The sequence below is a fragment of the Macaca nemestrina genome, chromosome 1 (assembly GCF_043159975.1).
Source record: "Macaca nemestrina isolate mMacNem1 chromosome 1, mMacNem.hap1, whole genome shotgun sequence".
Taxonomy (NCBI): domain Eukaryota; kingdom Metazoa; phylum Chordata; class Mammalia; order Primates; family Cercopithecidae; genus Macaca; species Macaca nemestrina.
Window position 1 is genome coordinate 128,103,725 of NC_092125.1, and position 17,265 is coordinate 128,120,989.

Consider the following 17,265-nt stretch of genomic DNA (forward strand, 5'->3'; position numbering starts at 1 on the left):
CATCTTGTATTCAAAAGGCAACGCTTTGTGCCACACTATAAGACAGAAGAATTCATAATAAAAAAGTCTTCTAATGAAGAAAAGAGTGAATGCACATTTCCCAGTAGAACTCGTTGATATAAATAAGAAAACAATGTATGTTTCACTTTTAAAATAGTTTATAAAAATTTTTATTTATAACAGTATTTTGGAGAATAAAACAATTATTGATATTATAAAGGACAGTGGAATTTTGTCCCAAAATTTAATTATGAATAAATTGCAAAGGATACTATCTTAGTAGGCAGATTAAACATCCAAAACTATGCACTGTCTGCTCTAAACTGCCACCTAGAGAAAATGAGCTTGACAGATTGTCAATATGGTAATTGTATAGAATATTTTCATAGATCATCTATTTTTTATGTGAATAATTTTATACCTCAGAAATAAAGCTTCGGCATATATAGGATATACTAGTCCATTTTGTATTTCTATAAGGAATTACTGAGTCTGGGTAACTTATAAAGAAAATAGGATTATTTTGTCTCAGGGTTCTGCAAGCTGTACAAGAAGCACGATGTCAGCATCTGCTTGGCTTCTGGTGAGGCTTCAGGAAGTTTTTAGTCATGACACATGGGAAGGGGAGCTGGCATGTTACATAGCAAGAGAGAAATCAAGGAAGATGCCGGTCTCCTTTAAACAACCAACTCTTGCATGAACTAACAGAGTGAGAATACACTCATTACCATAAGAATAACACCAAGCTATTCATAAGGGATCCAGCCCTATCACCTCCCACTAGGCTCCACCTCCAACACTGGGGATCACATTTTAACACTGAAATTTGGAGAAGACAAATATTCAGACTATATAATGGGGTTATTTATAATATGTGTCATTTAAGTTATTAAAATTATGAAAATTCATATATAAATTATAACTAAGTCTTATCTAGAATATTTACTTAAAATACTATATAACAAAGTGCTATAATTTAGTAAGTCATATACACACACATATATACTTATATACATATATTGTATAAACAAAAGAAACTAAATGAAGTAGAAAAGTATGAAGTATAACAGTTTTTTTAAGTAATTTTTTTTATATTTTTTAATAGATCGGTTTGTAACGGTAAAAAGGTATTCCTTAACACACATTTTTCCTTTTACTCTAAAATGAAAATAAATATAATTAACTAAATGGCTATCATGTTGCAATTACTATGTAAACAAGTAACAAATAAACTGAATCTAAGAACAGAAGTTAAAGTAGAATTTACATTAGGAAACACTAAAAGTGAAATAAATATCAGAGTGATTAGTACTGGAAGTAAAACTAGTGTCAAGACCAGGATTATAAAATTAGAAATGGAGTAATAGTTTTTGTGTTTTTTTAACTTTTCAAATGGAAATAAATTGATGAGATTTTCTTCTAAACTTCTTATAACAAATATTACAATGTTTCAGATTTTTATTCCTCACACTCACCTCTTTACATTTTTAGCAGTGGTCCAAAATAAGTACTATGATCACAGAGAGTTTCACTTTGAAACAACATATAGTAAAATAATTTTACTTATTTCTGCCTAATATAAACTTCATGTGAACAATGATGAAGAATATTAATAATAAGAACCAAAAACACCTTTCGTCTTATGCCATTTTAAAAGTCTATTATTGAGAAAAGAAAATCATATTGAGGAATCACATCATTACATCAGAAGAGCAAAATTGTTGCTTTTTATATCATCTGTGTTGTAGAATACTTTGATTAACTACTGTAATTTGTTATACTTTTACAATGTAAATGCTGAAACACTATTTAAAACTACTTTTGTATATCTCTAATTCTCTAGGTTGGCTGTTTGAGCTTGACTCAGGTTCCTAAGAGTGGTTATGACAATCCAGAAGCTTAAGAATTGTCCCACATATTTTGAATTTCTAATTTAAATATCAGATGGATATGTTGACAAGATAATATTTCACATATAAATGTTTAGTATTATCTTATATAATTAGCAAAATGCAGAAATTAATGTTTAGTCATTGGCATTTCTAAAAACTCAAGTTGTACTTTCAAAACATTTAAATTAAATGTCACCTTAACCTTCTATAAAAAGTTAATGACTAATTATTTTGTCAGGTAATAATATAATGACTGCAGCATTTACATTATTGTTATTATTTTCTTTGAAAGCCTGGATCAATCATATTTGATATTGCAACACTCTCCAGCAATGCATACATTTCCTATGTGGTTTTCCTCTTAAAATATAATTTAATTTTCACTTAAATTTTAAAACTAATGGGAACTTAAGTTATCCTGAATCACTCTCAGTTCTCTTATGACAGGCAAACTTGTAGAAAGTTCTGTTTTATCTTATGGTATGTTATTTTATTTTATTTTTGAGCCAAAATGGATATAATGCCACACAAATCACAGCAATTATAAAATTCTACTTTTCCAATAAATATTTTTATATTATTGAGATAATCTTAGATCAAATTCAGCTTTCAAACAGCTTCATCAGTGTTTACTCATTCTGAGTTTACAGTTCAACTGAAATATTTCCATTGACATTGAGGAAATTTATTCAAATGAAGTTGTCTCCCCATTCATTTCTTAAAGAAAACATATTATATTTTTATTACTTTGACTTTTATTCACTGTAAACTTTTTAAAGTTAAAGTAGTAATGAGATATTGATACTTATTCTCAAACTCCTGACCTCATGATCCACCTGTGTTGGCCTCCCAAAGTGCTGGGATTACAGGCATGAGCCACCATGCCCGGCCGAGATATTGATACTTATTCTAGCTGATATGTTTAAGTTATTTTAGGTCTAAGTTATTGTGCAGTTTAATATTACTTTTCACAGCTGATGGCAGAATTTGTTTGAATTTTTAAAGCATTCAGTTCAATTTATATGTTATTTCAACCAAAAACATCATAACTATTCATTTTTGGAGAGAATGTGTAGATACATTAACTACGAATTGTAGTGTATACAAGTAGAACTTGTTGCCAAGTAACAAATACCTATTATCAGGGGGATGATATTACATCTTATTGAACACAGACAGAGCCAGGAAATGATCTCTGAGGAAAGGGATCAGTCACAAGTCTATCACAAACCTCCCATTACAAATGGTACAGGAAAATTAATGGTCTAGGTTTTCTGGCTTAATAGGTTTCAGTCCCTGTCTTCTGGAAAACATGCATTTCAATTTTATCTATTCTGAATCACTATGGCACTTAAAAAGATTAAGTATTATGGGGTCTACAGAATAGTAATTTAGAAATAAAAATTCCTTTTCTAGGCGCAGCCTGTCAAGTTGTTAACATTTAGTTAAGCTTTCACAGTTCTCAGAAAAGCTTTATGAGAAAATGAAGCTTGTAATTGTGGTAGTCACCTTAAACCATGCTTTGAATAATCTTCGGAGGCATTACCAGCTTCCCTCTAGATCAGGATACTGGTGCTCAGATACATACACTATCACATATGCGCAAACACAGTATGTAATGAAGACATGTTGAGGTCATTTTTTCATGAGAATTAATTTATGGGAGTAAATTCAGATATAATTTAAATGTGCTTAATGTTATCTCCTGCCTATGAACAAGTATGAAATTTATATGAAAAAGATATAATACCTTATTCTAGCAACGTGGCCCCTGCATTATTTGAATTCCTTGCATCTTTTGCCCCTTTAAATTAGCCATTTAATAGATATTTATTGAGTGCCAAATATCTGCCTTTCCAGTTTTAAACATGAGGAATCACAATCATATATGCCAAAAATTAAGCAATTATTATTCCTAATGTGGAAGTGGTATAAATATTTTCTTAAAAATCATAACAAGATGATGATACATCTTTTTTTACTTCTACTTAACAAGATAGTGGATTTTCTATTTTTAGCCAGTGGAAACAATGCCGGAATATATGTATAATAATATAAGGAGGAAAAATATATAATCAAAATTCACAAGCAATCAGATTAATACTTTCAACTTATCTCAGAACATTTATTAGACTTAACGACAGAATCTAGCAATAATGTTTGCTGTAAGTCCAAAGTATAAAAAACAGCAATTTAACACAGCACCAGTAAATATTCAGAAACTCAAATAAATATAATTTTACAGTAAGGAAACATTAAGCTGTCTATTAAAAAGATATTATAATGTATATAGGACTTTATAGAGAAAACATAAAACATTATTGAAGCCCATTAAGGTTTCCTAAGTAAATTTTCTATAAACTATGTTCATGATTGAATAGGCTTAATATTGTAAACATGTAATTATCTTCAAATTTGTCAGTAAAATAATTGCAATTTGAATTAGCTTTTTAAAGTATTTTATGAGGATATTGATGCTAATATATTTTTGTGATAGAGGAAATGCAAATGAAGAACCAATATATTCTGAAATAAAAAACATACACTGAGACCCTACCATGAGAGAGGTATCTGATATACCTGCTCGATATTATAATAAAACTATTCTTAGAGACACAGTGTGGTATTAAGGAAGAGATAAAAAAAAACTCAAGATAATTTAGATCTAAGGAAAATTTATATCTTAGAAATAAATCTGTTACATCCTACATACAGAGAAAGCAGCTTTAAACATTTCTGGGGAAGAAAAGGCTATGCTAAAAATGATGGTGGGAGAATGCATTATTTTTATTGGCAGAAAAAAAATGAAATAAACTCTTATGCTATATACAGAAGTTAATTTCTGATACATTACATTTAAATGTGTTTTGTAAAGCTATACAAATTTTAGCTATAGTAGTAATTATGTTTGTCTTTAGGTTATAATAGAATTTCTCAAGGTACAGAAAGTATGCACATCGCAGTAAATAATTGATACATTTTACCACATAAATGTGAAAATATTTTGTTTATGAAAAGATACGCTCAAGAGATATTTAAACTGAAATTAGAAACTTTGTAATTTACATGCTTAATAAAGACATATAAATTATACATGCCTTTATATATATTGCATATAAAAATAATATATATATAGTTTCTGAATATTAAAAAATTAAAAATAACACAATCACAAAAAAAGATGAACAGATAGTTCAGAAAGTGAACCACAAATGATGAGAAATTTCTGAAAATGCATAAACCTAAGTAGTGAGCAGAAGTATGAAAATTAAGAGTAAATCTTAAATACCCCTAATCTGAAAATCCAAAATCCAAAATTTTCCCAAATCATACCTTTTGAGCACTAATAGGATGCTCAAAGGAAGTGCTCACTGAGGCATTTCAACTTTTGGGCTTTTAAATGAAGGATGCTTAACTGGTATAATGCAAATATTACAGAATTTGAAAAAAAAAATTGAAATCTGAAATACTTCAGGTTCTAAGTATTTCCAACTTGGGGCACTAAAACGTATACATTGAAACACTACATTACAAACAGGAGATGGCCCCAAATTAAGAAGTTTGAAAATATAATATAATGGAAAGCATATAGAAATTTTACACACTACTGAAGTCTAAATTGGATAGTATTTTAGGAAACCAGTTGACATCATCTAAAGTTAGAGGTTAACCACAAACTTTAATGGGTTTTTCTGGAGAGACTCATGCATCTATTAAACGTATTCATTGCAGATTTTTTTGTAGTGAAAACTCCTTGAAACAAATGGAAGAATATCAACAAACTATAATAGATTATCACAAGGAAATAGAGCACAGCATTAGAAGTAAAAAAACTGCAGATACACCAATGACATGGCTGAGTTCCTAAAAAGTAAGGTTCAGTAAACCATATTTTTAAAGATTATTAGTGAATTATATTATTTAACAAGCTGAAAAACAAGCAAAACTAAATAATACAGGATTTAAGACATACATACTCAAGTGGCAAAAATGTGTTTACAAATGAAAGAAAGGGAGCGAGGCAGGGAAGTGGAAACAGATTTAAGCACATATATTGCTAGGCTGAGATTATTGGGATGGGTAGGTAAAATTATAATTATGTTGGATAGTAGTTTCACAGTTGTCTTACTTCAATGCCTAATATACTGTTTCTATATCCTATTTATTATTTTTATGTACCAAATATCAAATGACAATTTAAAAAAAGGTATCATTATCACATAAGCTGTACATAAGTACATTCTGAGATTGGACAGGTTACAATTAAAGTAAAGAAATTTCAGTTTTTTCTTTGTTTTGTTTTGTTTTTTACAGAGTCTCTCCAACTCTGTCTCCCAAGCTAGAGTGCAGTGGGGTGATCTCGGCTCACTGCAACCTCTGTGTCTCAGGTTCAAATGATTCTCCTGCCACAGCCTTCCGAGTATCTGGGATTACAGGTGAACACCACCACACCCAGCTAATTTTTACATTTTTAGTAGAGACAGGATTTCACCATGTTGGCCATGCTGGTCTTGAACTCCTTAGCTCAAATGATCCACCCGCCTCAGCCTCCCAAAGTGCTGAGATTACAGGTGTGAGCTACCTCACCCAGCCAGTTTCAGGTTTATATAATCTATGTGATTGTAAACAATTGATATATTTAGAAAACAGACACTCTCAATTTTAATAGCCAAACTATACTTTTTATATTCCTTCACAACACTATTTTTTTTAAAATTCTAAACCTGGCCAATAAAATAAACAAAATTATATGCATATGGCATGAATTACACTTACTTTTAAAAATCTTCAAATAATAAAGGCTTCCATAAATTATAAAATTTGGTAATTCTTGTATATTATCTACTAAAAAAAAATCATTCTTTTGACCTTCATTCAAAGTCATTGTGACTTTGTTATAATACATTGCATAAATTTGTAATGCTTGAAAGCAACAGAATCAACAGATTTTTGACCAGAAGGCCCATAATCTTAATCATGGCACTATATTATAGCCTAATTTAAAACACAACACACTGGTTTCATTTAAGTGCAAACTGCTATCAAATTTTAGCATTGACAGCATCAACTCTCTCTAGTTTGTATTTGTTTGTTTTTAGAAGTTAGTTGCTTTCCTCAGTTTTTGTTGTCAAAGGTACCATACTTGTGCCAAAAAAAAATCCAGAATATTACAATATAAATTTAACCATAGTAAGAAAAGGGAGGAAGTGTTTGAATCAGGCTTTAGTTACCAATCAGAGTTGTTTTGGGGAACAAACAAATAAGCACATATTAATTATAAAAGATGTGAACAGATGTTCAAAGCTGATCCATTGAAATCTCCTTAAAATGATACAGACCGTTTCTCTTACACAATGGATGCTGTACAGAATTCTCTGGGGGATCCTGAAAAATGCATCTATTCAGCATTGCTTATTATTTAGACTTCATCATTGTTTACAATCATTCAATAACTCAACACTAGTCTCTAACTTGTCAAATTTCCTAGCTAAATTTTAGGCCTGCTTTTAAAGTTGTCTCTATGGGGACCTGCTTAGAACAACAGAATTGGCATAAAAATTATTTTAAGCTGAACACATTTGGGAATCAACAGATGGAGAAATAAGCCTTCTCAGAGCTTCCCTTATTTGACTAAATGCAGAAACTTCTGGGAAATGGGACTGCTATCAATTTTCTTTTTTTGAGGGCTTTTATTCTCAGAAAAGAGAACAAGTAAATGTAACATAAAACCCCTTTCAAGGGTAGTTCTATGGCCATGGAGAAGAAGGAAACACCGCTCACACTTGCATAAAGAAGCATTATCAAAAACTTACTTATCTCCCAATTGTTCTAGAAACCGCTTTGTCTTTGCTAAATAAATCTATTTGTTCTCCACATGAAGGCCTTGTCTGCTCTCTGCCTTGTCTAAGTTGGCTCTCCCTATAAGTTGGCTATATAAGCCACTAACTTCAACTACGTTATCAAGCTACTTCTTTTCTAAACTCCTGTACACGTACGAATATTTTTCCCTGTTAATCTTTTGTCATTGTAGTTGGCAGCCACAATCACTAAGCCTAAGACAATAGAAGTTTTGGCCGGTCGCGGTGGCTCAAGCCTGTAATCCCAGCACTTTGGGAGGCCGAGACGGGCGGATCACGAGGTCAGGAGATCCAGATAATCCTGGCTAACTCGGTGAAACCCCGTCTCTACTTAAAAAAATACAAAAAACTAGCCGGGCGAGGTGGCGGGCGCCTGTAGTCCCAGCTACTCGGGAGGCTGAGGCAGGAGAACTGCGTGAACCCGGGGGGCGGAGCTTGCAGTGAGCTGAGATCCGGCCACTGCACTCCAGCCTGGGCGACAGAGCGAGAGAGTAGAAGTTTTCTCTCCCCAACACCTCCTAATATTTATATTTCCTCATGTTTCCCTCCTTCCATTTCTACTTCAATAGCATCCATTCACCATTTAATTGCTGCCTGTTTTACATTCATTTTACTCCTTATTTATTGGATACTATTTTTATCAAATTTGAGGTAAACTAATGTAGAGTTAGAAACGTATTTATGTTCTTAACTTCCTATATAAATACACATTGGAAAAAAAGAAATGGAATACAATTTCCTTCCATCTTATTTTTCTTTCTTTTTAAAATTTCCCCATATGATATTATTTCTACCTCATGTACTTTATGTGTATACTGTTGCCCACATTCAGGAGTTTATATATAATTTATATACAGGAGTTTATATACAGTTCTCTCAGTTAACACTTATTAAGAGTTTTATCCATGCAGATAATGGTGTGTGAAAGACAAAAAGACATAGTTCCTATCTTGCCAAGCTCACTGTTTAATCTTAGACATATACAGTAAATTAAATATATTTATATGAGTACAAAATAGTAATACACTATGTATTACGGTGTTTAAGACTAGAAGATAAATAGTTCTGTTTCCAAAAATGGTAAGATTTCTTCAAGCAGGTATTATTGAAATGGACCATTGAAAGATGAATAGGCATTGTCAGGAGACAAGATTAATTTGTTTCTCTCACCAGTGGCTACTATGAATCTGATTTGTGTGACAAAGCAGTCAGTTCTGTATATTTTAATCTCCTTACCAGTAGAATTACTTAATGCCTGCTTTTCACTAGATAACTAATAAGCCATTGCAACATCGTATTCTTAAATTTTTACCTTAAATTTCCTTATATCCAAGATTGGGGTAGCAAAATTTACCTGGGTGATACCTAGGAATACATTAGAAGTAAATATAATCATGATATCTTAGATGATTACCCTATTTTTCATTTTTGTACATTATTACCCAATCAGATTTTTAATTGAAAATAATTGTTATGTAAGTGTGCAAATAGACTATATATTACAGGTTAGATTATCCTAAGTGAAGTTTATTTTGTTGAATTTACTGTTTATTATAGTCATACATTTTCATTTCCAAATAGTGAAGCAGACTAATTCAGACTCTCCAGACTGGTATGCAAATTTAGAAATTATTCCATTTGAGCTCTTTATTTATTAGAATGATGCTATTCCTTAATTATTTTGCATATTGGCATTGATCAACTATCAACCTAAGTAAACTTATAGTCTAAAAGTAAAATTATATTATTTTCAAAGAATATTTAACACATTTCACAGAAAAGGTTTAATAAAAAATATAAAATGATCCATGGGATTAGAATTAATTTTCTGAAGCCAAGAATTTTATAAATCAATTGCAAAATATAAGTCTGTATATCTAAACATATATTTAGTATATAGGTATAACATAATAAATACCTGTACATGAAATGCATAAAAGAATAAATGCTTTCTGGTTTTTCTCCTTTCGCCAAAAATTTTTACCAGAGATGTATGAACACTTACACAGTTATTGATATTTTGTTACTTTGTGCTTTAACAACGCATTCCCAATTTTAAAATGTATGGGAGTTATAACCTCAAACATGTAATATATTTACCAGAAATATATATATCTATAATATTCTTTTAAAATGAATATATATGCCTAGGTGTGTGTTACTAAGTTTTTCCTTACAGTTTTGTTTTACACATAATAAAAGATGGTTATAAAAGTCAAAGATGATCTTATGTTTAAAAAGAATTGCCGGCCGGTCGCAATGTCTCACACCTGTAATCCCAGCACTTTGGGAGGGAGGCCGAGGTGGGAAGATCATCTGAGGTCAGGAGTTCTGAGACCAGCCTAACCAACATGGTGAAACCCCATCTCTACTAAAAAAAAAAAAAAAAAAAAAAAAAAAAAAAATTAGCTGGGCGTGGTGGTGGGAGCCTGTAATCGCACCTACTCGAGAGGCTGAGGCAGGGGAATCACTTGAACTTGGGAGCTGGAGGTTGGAGTGAACAGAGATCCGTCACTGTACTCCAGCCTGGGTGACAGAGCAAGACTCTGTCTCAAAAAAAAAAAAAAAAAAAAAAAAAATTGCCTAACTTCCACTTTAGGTCATCTCCATGTTTGAGAAATTGTGTTATTATTTAGCAAATATTTACTCCTTTTCACTCTGTCGGGACAGAAGATACTACGCTGACTCACTTTTAACTAACAAAATGTTAATAAACTGATAAAAGCAGAGCAATTTGATAAGCTCCTGAGCATCCGTGATCCATCAGGAGCAGATTATTTTCTTTTTTAAAAATTTATTAATTATTTTAACTTTTATTTTAGGTTTGTTACATGTGGAGGTTTGTTACATAGATAAACATGTGCCATGAGGTTTGTTGTACATATTACTTTATCACCCACTTATTAAGCACGGTATCCAAGCATTATCTTTTCTGTATTTCTGTCTCGTCCCAACCCCCCAACTGCGTAGACCTTGGTGTCTGTTGTTTTCTTTTTTGTGTTCATAAGTTCTTATTGTTTAGCTCCCCTTGATAAGTGAAAACGTGCAGTATTTGGTTTTCTCTTCCTGTGATAGTTTGCTAAGGATAATAGCCTCCAGCTCCATCCATCTTCTTGCAAAAGACATGATCTCATTATTTTGTGTGGCTGCATAGTATTCCATGGTGTATATATATAACATTCTCTTTATCCAATCTGTCTTTGATGGACATTTAGATTGATTCCATGTGTTTGCTATTGTGAAGAGTGCTGCAATGAACATTCACATGCACATGTTTTTATGGTAGAATAATTTATGTTTATCTGGGTATGTACCCAGTAATATGTACTGTGTCTAATGGCAGTTCTGCTTTTAGCTTTTTGAGAAATTGCCACACTGCTTTCCACAATGGTTGAAATAATTTAGACTCCCATCAACAGTGTGTGAGTGTTCCCTTTTCTCTGCAACCTCTCCAGCATCTGTTACTTTTTTGCTTTTTAATAATAGCCATTCTGACTGGTGTGAGATGGTACCTCACTGTGGTTTTGATTTATATTTCTCTAAAGATCATTGATATTGAGCTTTTCTTCACATGCATGTTGGCCACATTTATATCTTCTTTTGAGCAATATTTCCTGGTTAGCTGTATCCCTAGGTATTTTATTCTTTTTGTGACAATTATGAATGAGATTGCCTGTCTCATTTGGCTCTTGGTTTGGCTGTTTTTGGCATATAGGAATGCTAGTAATTTTTGTATCCTGAAACAAAAAAATTGCTGAAGTTGTATATCAGCAAGAGATGCTTTGGGACCAAGATGATGGAGTTTTCCAGATGCAGAATCATGTCATCTGCAAACAGAGATAGTTTAACTTCCTCTCTTCTAATCTGAATGCCTTTAGTTCTTTTTTTTGCCTGATGGCTTTAGCATGGACTTCCAATACTATGTTGAACACAAGTGGTGATAGAGGGCATCCTTGTCTTGTGTCAGTTTCCAAGGGGAATGCATCCAACTTTTGCTCATTCCATGTAATGTTGGTTATGCGATTGTCATAGATGGCTCTTATTATTTTGAAGTATGATCTATTCATGTTATTTGCCCACTTTTTAACAGGGAGTTTTTCTCTTGTAAATTTAAGTTCCTTATAGATGTTGGATGTTAGACATTTCTCAGATGCATAGTTTGCAAATATTTTCTCCCATTCTGTAGGTTGTTTGTTTACTTTGTTAATAGTTTATTTGACTGTGCAGAATCTCTTAAGTTTAATTAGATACCACTTGTCAATCTGTGCTTTTGTTGTATTACTTTTGGTGTCTTTGTCATGAAATCTTTGCCCTTTCCTATGTCCTGGATGGTATTGCCTTCCAGGGTTTTTATAGTTTTGGGTTTTACATTTAAGTCTTTAATCTATCTCGTGTTGATTTTTTATATGGTGTAAGGAAGTTGTCCAGCTTCAATCTTCTGCATATGGCTAACCAGTTATCCCAGCACCATTTATTGAATAGGGAGTCTTCTCCATTGCCTTTTTTTTTTTTTTTTTTGTCAGCTTTGTTAAAGATCAGATGGTTGTAGATGTGTGGCCTTATTTCTGGTCTCTCTACTCTGTTCCTGATATGATTTAGCTCTGAGTCCCTACCCAAATCTCATCTAAAATTGTAACCTTCCACGTGTAGAAAGAAAGAGCTGTTGGAAGGTGATTGGATTATGGGGGGCAGTGTCTCTCATGCTGTTTTCGTGATAGTGAGTGAGTTTTCATGATATCTGATAGTTTAAAAGTGTGGCTCTTCCCCTTTCCCCTTATCTCTCTATCTCTCTCTCTCTCTGTCACTCACTCTCTCTCTCTCTCGCTGCCTTGTGAATAAGGCACTTGCTTCCTCTTTGTCTTCTGTGATGATTATAAGTTTCCTGAGGCCTCTCCAGTCATGAAGAACTGTAGACCATTTAAACCTCTTTTCTTTATAAATTACCCAGTCTAAGGTAGTTCTTTATAGAAGTGTGAAAATGGACTAATACAATTCCATTGGTCTGTGTGCCTGTTTTTGTACCACTACCATGCTGCTCTGGTTACTGTAGCCTTGTAGTTTAGTTTGAAGTCAGGTAATGTGATGCCTCCAACTTTGTTCGTGTTGCTTAGGATTACTGTGGCTATTTGGGCTCCTTTTTTGGTTCCATATGAATTTCAAAATAGTTTTTCTTGTTCTGTGAAGAATGTCATTGGTAGTTTGATAGGAATAACGTTGAATCTGTAAATTGCTTTAGGTGGTCATTTTAATAATATTGATTCTTCCTATCCATGAGCATGGCGTGTTTTTCCATTTGTTTGTGTCTTCTCTGATTTCTATGAGGAGTGTTTCATAACTCTCATTGTAGAGATCTTTTACCTTCCTGGTTAGATGTATCCCTAGATATTTTATTCTTTTCGTGACAATTATGAATGAGATTGCCTATCTCATTTGGCTCTTGGTTTGGCTGTTTTTGGCATATAGGAATGCTAGTAATTTTTATATCCTGAAAAAAAAAATTTGCTGAAGTTGTATATCAGCAAGAAGTGCTTTGGGACCAAGATGGTGGGGTTTTGTAGATGTAGAATCATGTCATCTACAAACAGACATAGTTTGACTTCCTCTCTTCCTAATTGAATGCCTTTAGTTCTTTCTTTTGCCTGATGGCTTTAGCATGGATTTCCAATACTATGTTGAATACAAGTGGTGATAGAGGGCATCCTTGTCTTGTGTCAGTTTTCAAGGGGAATGCATCCAACTTTTGCTCATTCCATATAATGTTGGTTATGCGATTGTCATAGATGGCTGTTATTATTTTGAAATATGATCATTCAAAACCTAGCTTATTGAGAGTTTTTAGTATGAAGGGGTGTTTAATTTTATTGAAAGCATTTTATGTATCTATTGACATACTCATGTGTTCTTTGTCTTAAGTTCTGTTTATGTGATGAATCACATTTATTCATTTGTGTATGTTCAACCAGCCTTTCATGTCAAAGATGAAGCCTACTTCCTTGTGATGGATTCACTTTTTGATTCAGTTTGCAAGTATTTTGTTAAGAATGTTTGCATTTGTGTTAATCAAAGATATTGGTCTGAATGTGTGTGTGTGTGGTGTGTGTGTGTGTGTGTGTGTGTGCACGCCAGGTTTTGGTATCAAGATAATGGTGGTTTCAAAGAATGAGTTGGAGAGGAATTACTTTTTCACTTCTCAATTTTTTGGAATATTTTCTGTAAGAATGGTATCAGTTATTTTTGTACATCTGATAGAATTTGTCTGTGAATCCATCAGATCTTAGATATTTTTTGGTTGGTAGAATAATTATTACTAATTCAGTTTTTGAGTTTGTTATCTGTTTGGTCAGAGAATCCATTTCTTCCTGGCTCAGTCTTCAGAGGGTGTATGTGTCTAGGAATTTATTCATCTCTTCTATATTTTCTAGTTTGTGTGCATAGAAAAGAGCACTAAATATAGAATGGAAAGACCACTACCAGCAAAAACAAAAACACAATTAAACACACAGACCAGTGTCACTGTAAAGCAACCACACAAACAAGCTAACAGGCCCACATAATAACCAGCTAGCAGCACAATGATAGGATTGAATCCACACATATCAATACTAACCTTGAATGTAAATGAGCTAAATGCCCCAATTGAAAGGTAGAGAGTGGCAAGTTGGATTTAAAGGAAAAAAAAAAAAAAAAGCAAGGCCCAATGGTATGCTGTCTTCAACAGACTCATCACAAACATAATGATATTCATAGGCTCAAAAGAAGGATGAAGGAAAATCTACCGAGCAAATGGAAAACCGGAAAAAGCAGAAGTTGCAGTCCTAATTTCAGACAGATTTTAAACCAACAAAGATAAAAAAAAAAAAAAAGAAGAAGAAGAAAGAAAGAAATGTGTTAAAAGGTTCAATTCAACAAAAATACCTAACTATTTTATATATAGATGCATCCAACACAGGTGCACCCAGATTCATAAAGCAAGTTCTTAGAGACCTACAAAGAGACATAGGCTCCCACACAATAATAGTGAGAGACATCCACACACCATGGACAGTATTAGACAGATTGTTAAGGCAGAAAATTTAAAAAGATATTCTGAACCTAATGTCAGCATTTGACCAAATTGATCTGATAGACCATTGCAGAACTCTCCACTCAAAAACAACAGAATATTCATTCTTCTCATTGCTATATGGCACATACTCTAAAATTAACCACATAAATAGACATAAAACAATCCTTGACAAATGTGAAAGAATTGAAATCATACCAAAAACACTCTTGGACCAAAGCACAACAAAAATAGAAGTCAAGACTGTGAAAAACACTCTAAACCATGCAATTACATGAAAATTAAACATATCCCTGAATGAATTTTGGGTAAATAATAAAATTAAAGCAGAAATTTTTAAAAAATGGTCTTTGAAAATAATGAAACAAAGATACAACACCCCAGATTCTCTGAGACACAGCTAAGGCAGTATTGAGAGGGAAATTCATAGTACTAAATGCCCAGTTTCAAAACTTAGGAAGATCTTAAATTAACAACCTAACTTCACAACTGAAAGAATCAGAGCAGCAAGAACAAATCAATCCCAAAGCTAGCAGATGAAAAATAACCAAAATCAGAGCTGAAATGAAGGAAATTGAGATACAGACATTCAAAAGACCAACAAATCCAGGATTTTTTTGAAGAAATTAATAAAATAGATAGGCCACAAGTTAGATTAATAAATAAGAAAAGAAAAAAAATTCAAATAAACACAGTTAGAAATGATGAAGAGAATGCCACTATGGACCCCACAGAAATACAAATAAAAACAACCATCAGAAACTACTATGAATACCTCTAGACACAAAAACTAGATTATTGGCCAATCATGATGGCTCAAGCCTGTAATCCCAGCACTTTGGAAGGCTGAAACAGGTAGATAATTTGAAGTTGGGAGTTCAAGATCAGCCTGGTCAACATGGCAAAACCCTATCTCTACTAAAAATACAGAAATTTGTCAGGTGTGATGGTGGACATCTATAATCCCAGCCACTTGGTAGGATGAGGCAGAAGAATCGCTTCAACCCAGGAGGCGGAGGTTGCAGTGTGTTGAGACAGTGCCATTGCACTCAAACCTGGGTGACAGAGACAGACTCAAAACAAAACAAAACAGAACAGAACAGAACTGGATTATTTTCTAGTTGGAGTGTGACCAAAGGAGAATTTCGAGGCGTGGATGTAGGATCAACATAAGAATCCAAAGCATATTTGGGATCTGTTGCTTCAAAAGAAAATTGTTCAATCTGATCTACATACTAATGAATACCTAAGCAGGTTCTACTTCCTTATGGGTCTCAACTTTTAGGAACGTTGGAACTACCTTTAGAACTAAAAAAACTTCCTTATTTTACATGTAGTAACTCCTTTAACTGTGTGATCTTCAGGGAAGTAGAAAAATGTACATAGTGTATCTGGTAGGGATTTATTTTACTATTATATATTGTGTATGTGGATGCATGTGACATACATTAAAACTGTAGCATGAAGTTTAAAGCAACTATACCCTATGTAACACCATTGGCTAGAAACTGGCTATCGTCAATAATCTTTGTGATTCATCATATCACATCTCTCTACTTCCTCTTGGAATGAAGCCCTAATTCAAATTTGATGACAAACCCTTGATGTTTTATAATATTATTGCATATGTCTGTACCCTAAAAATTATCTTAATATTTCACATTTCTACTAGTGATACAGAATATACTGTGTCCTCACATACAACTCGTATTACAAGTGTTATTTAATTTTAGCCATCCTAGTGGCTGTATAGAAGTATTTCACTGTTATCTTCATACGTTTTTGTTTTGTTTTGTTTTGTTTTTTGAGACAAAGTCTCGCTCTGTCATCCAGACTGGAGTGCAGTGGCACGATCTCTGCTCACTGCAAGCTCCATCTCCCAGGTTCACATCATTCTCCTGCCTCAGCCTCCCGAGTAGCTGGCATTACAGGTGCCCACCACGATGCCTGGCTAATTTTTTGTATTTTTAGTAGAGATGGGGTTTCACCGGGTTAGCCAGGATGGTCTTGATTTCCTGACCTCGTGATCTGCCTGCCTCAGCCTCCCAAAGTGCTGGGATTACAGGCATGAGCCACTGCACCCGACCTTCATATGTATTTTTTAAATGAACAGTTATAATTAGTAAATTTATGACCTTACATTTATATTTGTATATTATGTATACATATTTTACTTACACAAATATATACAGTTAAATATGTGTATATACTAATATGTGTATTATATATAACATGTCCTTATGGGCACGTGTAATAAACATATTCAGTGAATATGTATATATATAATTATGTAGGCATAATATATATGAAACTTATTCATATACATATTTATATATATATATTATATAAAACATATACTTATGTACGTATATCTAATACACACATACACACACATACAGTGATTCTCACATATCAATACCATCCTATTCACTTAGCAATGTAAATACATTCT